This window comes from Miscanthus floridulus, chromosome 2 (assembly GCF_019320115.1).
Source record: "Miscanthus floridulus cultivar M001 chromosome 2, ASM1932011v1, whole genome shotgun sequence".
In the NCBI taxonomy this organism is placed as follows: Eukaryota; Viridiplantae; Streptophyta; class Magnoliopsida; order Poales; family Poaceae; genus Miscanthus; species Miscanthus floridulus.
In genome coordinates, this window is record NC_089581.1 from 122,803,360 (window position 1) to 122,808,863 (window position 5,504).

General features: G+C 48.6%; 1 pseudogene; it reads right to left on the reverse strand.

The window, feature by feature from the left end:
• Nucleotides 1-2,721: 2,721 nt before the first annotated feature.
• Nucleotides 2,722-4,894, reverse strand: LOC136528938 (probable glutathione S-transferase GSTU6; annotated as a pseudogene).
• Nucleotides 4,895-5,504: the final 610 nt, after the last annotated feature.

Here is a 5,504-nt window from a genome sequence, read left to right on the forward strand (position 1 = left end):
TAAGTTCTCATATCAGATTTAAGATAATTAACAATGTCGAATGGAGACAAAGTTAATATCAAAGTTGTAGTACTCGACGAGTTCTACAACTTTGCAGTTAATAACCTTTTCATTTCAGATTGTTTGAAGTATCAAATATATAATATAAGATTTATAATTGTGTAATTAAGAAAACAACATCAGCTGTATGGTCACATGTGTAACATAACTCAGTTTGTATGGGCACTTGAGAGAACCTGAACAATAAGGTCCCATGTTCGAATTAGAAAACACATAGTTTTTTTTTATTTTTTTATCACTTATTACTGTCGGCTGAGTCTTTTTACCACTTATTATATCCATTCATGTCTGTGGCAGTGTTAATTAGTTTGTGACTGTGTATTGGTAGTAGCCGCATGGCTTTTTGAAGTAGCTCAGCACATATATGGTCATGTTTAGTTGAACTGGTTCCTGAGAAATCTGCTGTGAACTTTGTAAACCTTAGAAAAACTGATGTGATGCGTGGACTATGAGAAAGCTAAATTAAAGCGGTTTGGTTGAACAGTCGTGATTCCTCTGTGACTTACGAGGGAACCTCACATGTCATCCACACGTCGATCTCTCGGTCTTGCTCTTTTTTTTTTTCTTTTTTTATGAGACTTTTCGATCTCTCGGTCTTACGGTCTTTTTTTCTTGAGGCTTTTCGAAAAAACTGCTGTACAGTCTCATTAGAAAACAAATAAAAATTAGAGAGCCACATGCTCAGTCCGTCGTTGCAAAATCCAGAAGAAAAAAAAACATTCAAAATATTCAATGGAACGATATCCATTGGTGTGCACGCTGCGAGCTGTACGACAGCAGCTTGCCTACTTGTATACTGACGATTGACGATGACGATGACGACGACGATGACTCGGCTCGCAGGGTCTAACCTGTTTGGCTGCTTCCTTAGATTGACGAGGCGGCCCGCCGTGTGTGCTACTTGGTGCTTGCTAGTAGCATAATACAGTGGATCATGGCTGCATGCAGAGAATGCATTGGGTGGAGTAAGCGCCAAGGCGTCGACGTCGTGTGTTCATGGTGGTGACATGACGCCGCACTAGCAATACATAAACAAGAGCAAGAGGGGTGGACGCTGCGAGCGAGCAGTAGTATTTACAGCCTCCCATTCCCATATGCCACGACCAGGATAGCACTGTACTTGTAGACCGACGACTCACGACGAGGACGACTCGGCTCACGGGGTCTCCCCTACTTGGCTGCTTGCTAGTAGTATAATGCAGAGGATCATGGCTGCATGCAGAGAATGGGAGGAGTAAGCGCCAACAGGCGTCGACGTCGTGTCTTCATGGTGGTGACGTGACACTGCACTAGCTATCTTGTGACATTTCCATGTGAAAGCGCGCTGTGTGCACCCATAAACCAGCTAACATAATCATGCACATTATACGTGTAGCATGCATGATTATTAACTAGTTGTATGCAATCACGGTAAATAATTGTGGAAAAAAGTTGACAAGGATACTAGGGTGCACCAATGCCGGATGATTATTAACGCCTCGTGGTTGCTGTAAGCATCCGTCCGTACGTCCTACTCTTTATTACGTGCACTACTACAATACAGATCCGGTAGTAGGTTATATCTACGTGTGATCATGTCCTCGGGTCTATGACGTAAAAGAGAGTACACTAATGCGTGCGTTGATTTACATTGACAGTGGTAGGTGGGATCCAATGCGGATAGAACACTAACGGGCTACAACAACAACGGACAGTGCTATGGAAAATGTCAGTGCCGGTAGTTGCTTGACCCGGATATATCTCGAACGTGAGCCAACAGTAATGAGGTACCTAACTCTGCTCGCTCGTAGCTTGACTCAGCAGTGATATATCACTGCCGGGTATAGGTTTTAATCGACAGTTACATGCACGATCATTGCCCGAGTGATTAGCTTCCCGCCAATTTTCGAGATCCTCACCTTGCCACCGGCGGTGGATTAATGGTCACGGCTGGCTCCAGCACACCCGGTAGTGATGTACCTAACCAATCAGATATTAGTTTTTTAATCAATTGTGAATGTGAGTATAGGAAATTTGTTGCCGTATGTTTTTTAATTTCTTGAAGAATATTTTTCTGTACATTGAAGTTGTGTAAGCATAAGTACAGGAGATTTTTTCCCGTACGTTTTTTCTTGAAGGAATTGAGGGGGTACGTCAAAGTTGTTTTTACCGTACAATGAGATATTAGCCTATTTGTTTCTATATATAATTGTGAAGGTGGATAATTTTTTTTAAAAAAGAAAATAGATATAACAGTTAAGGATAGTTGGAGTCTTTCGACTAACGGTTAGATGTTTCTGATTAACGTGGGAATTTCTAGCATTTATCTTTTTTTTTTCTAGCGCTTCTGGTGAGGATTAACGTGGAGGATCCGTTGGAGCCTCTAATTAGTAATAGTAAGATGCTATATACTCTAGTGCTATTCTCTGCTATAAGCAGTGTTTTTAATCGCTAGTTAAGACATTTAGGGATCTATCTCCTGAAAAAGTAAATAGTCGGCGATAGCGAGCTATAGCGGCAACTAATATCTAAATTGTACATAAAAAATATAGCTAAGTCCTGTTCAAACAGCTATAGTCGAAAATTTAAACCTTGGCTTAAGTAAACATTATAATGCTCATACAAATGATAAAAAAAACTTTTATAAGGGAGAGTAGAAGATATTTTAACAACTTTTAATCTTTATTCTAGCAACCATCATACATATACCTTAGTATATAAAATATTTTCTTAGCAACACATGTCCATACTCCTACGCACCGAAGACAATCATATTCATTTATTGCACTCAGAGTAGACAACTGGAATCACATAACCGAGCATATCAATATGGATGGAAAAGCTTTGAACATTATTCATATGGAATTTGGACCATAGCTACCCCACCATTTACTTTTCCTGCTTTATTCAATTCACGACTCATTCTGAACTCACTAAGACGGCCTCCAACAACGTAGGCAAACGGCGACGCAAACACAAAATCCATCGTGCACAGTGTTTTACGTCCTAAAATCACGCTCCAACGGACAACGCAAACAAGGCAGCCATTTTGCCTCGCAAGCGAGTCGGAAGGCAAAAACGCGTCATCTCTCTCGACGACGCAAAACACTATAGACAGAGGCGCCGCCGCGTGGAGAGAGCGAGGCAAAGAGAGAGGGAGGAAGGAGGCGGAGGGGGAAGGGGCCGCGCGCGCCACACACTGGATACAGCGTCCCCGCGCCACGCCGCCACCGGATCTGGCCGGGGGAGGAGGCCCTGTCCCCGTGCCGCGCTCCTAGACCGGATCCGCCGCCGAGGATCCATGCGAAGACGCCGCCCCTCGAACGCCGTGCTCGGAGGAGAGGGAGGGTTCGCCGTGCCGTGGTCGGAGGAGAGGCGCGGCCTAGATCCGCCGGGGAGCCGTCGGAGGAGAAAGAGGAGTCGCCCGCGCTCTTGGGGCCGCGCACCACGCTCGCCGCCCACCGGAGACAGAGGAAGGGGCCGCGACGAGGGAGGGAGGGGCGCCGTGCTCACGACGAGGGAGGGAGGGAGCCGCGCCGTGCGCTCGCTGGGCCCGCCACCCAATGGTGAGGAGCTCGGCTCCGGCCGCGCTCGGCTTCGACAAAGGGTGGCGGCGGGTGGAAGCAGCAGTGGGGGCGGGTGGAAGAAGCAGTGCACGACGGCCACCACCACCACCACCACCGGGAGGGTCGGATCCGGCCGCCACCGGAAGGGCCGGGGAAGAAGAAGGGGAGGGAGGGCCGGATACAGCCGGGAAAGAAGAAGAGGAGGGAGGGCCAGAGGGCCGGATCCACCCGGGGAAGAAGAGGAGGAGGGAGGGCCAGATCCGGCCGGGGAAGAAGAAGGGGAGGGAGGGCCGGGGAAGAAGAAAGGGAGGGAGTGCCGGGGAAGAAGAAGGGGAGGGGAGGGGCGCCGGCGGCATGGAGAGGCGGGGTGCTCGGGGCTTGAGGCGGAGTGCTCGAGAGTGGAGGGGTCGGCGGGGCGTTCTGTTGGAGAAGGCTAACTTTTGGGTGGTGACCTTTTTCTGTACTGGACCCAAATCAAGTAATAGGTGTTGTATTTGGGTGCTCATTGTTGGAGTCAGTCTAACTTGACAGCGGCGGCGGCGGCATGAAGCTTATTGGCGTACTGCACCGCCTTGTCCGCCTCCGGCACCACCTCCTTCGCCTCTACACTCCCTCCAAACCGCTCCGCTCACGCAGCCAAGAGCGGAGTCTTGCTCGTGTTAATGATCTCCAGGCCGTACATCCTGCGCAGCGCCTCGAACCAGAACAAGAAAGAGCCGAGCACGATGTCGAGGTAGCCTATGGAGTCGCCGCCGAAGAAGGCGTTGCCGTTGGAGCACTTGGCAAAGGCCACTTCCACCTCCGCCTTGGCCTTGGCAAAGCGTCTCCTTCACCTTCTCCGCCCTCTCCTCCTCCGCCTTGGCCTTCAAGATGCCTATCCACGCCGGGCACAACTGCAAAGCAAGACGCTGCCAATTCGATCACGATTGCAGAGCACAGAGAAGTAAACTCGCGTGCATGTTTATTTATACCTTGTCTTCGATGTAGGCAGCCCAGAAGCGAGCAGTGGCACGCTCGTAGGGGTCAGTTGGGAGGATTGCCCGGCCAGCGAACAGCTCGTCGACGTACTGCACGATGACGAGTGACTCACAGATGGGCTTACCGTTGTGGATGAGCACGGGCACCTTCTTGTGTACCGGGTTGAGCTTGATCAGGAGCTCGCTCTTGTTGAATATGTCCTCCTCGACGTACTCGTAATTCAGTCCTTTCATGCTTAGCGCCATGAGCACGCGGATCACGAACGGGCTCACCAGCAGGCCGAGGAGCTTCAGATCCTCCTTGCCCGCCATTGTTTTCTTCTCTCAACGCTATGCAATAAATATGATTATTTTGGTGCGAACTTCCTCTCTCTCTCTCTCTCTCTCTGAAATAACTGCATATCTTCTTTTTCCAGAAATCAATTTTTAATGCTGGTTTCCATGAAGTAGAGAAACGAATGTTCTTACAAGATTTCTTATCGTATCACGGCCACAGAACACATTTTCAGAGGTAATCCAGACTGAATATCAGGGGCCTGCCTCTAATTCATGGTCACTGTTATTTTTTTGAGCAGACTTCGTGGTCACTGTTAATCGCAAACAAAAGAGATGGCAGTTCATGGTTCATGCCCACCTATGTAAAATCCAGGCAGGAAAACAAAAGGAAGCCCGACGACAGTGAGCCCATCGCTAAGCCTAGTGAGCCCAGCATGCTTGTCAGGAGGCCCACTGATGTCGAACCCACCAAGATTCTTCCTGTCGGAGACAACGTCGGACACCAGCCTCGCATTTCATATTCGTCATCAAACCCGCCATGTAGAACTCATCGGCGGACTTTAGTACTACTCGAATTGAATCCACTACACTGAGCAAATCGAATTGAACAAGAGAGCGGGAGGATAGACTCATCGAAAACAAGGCT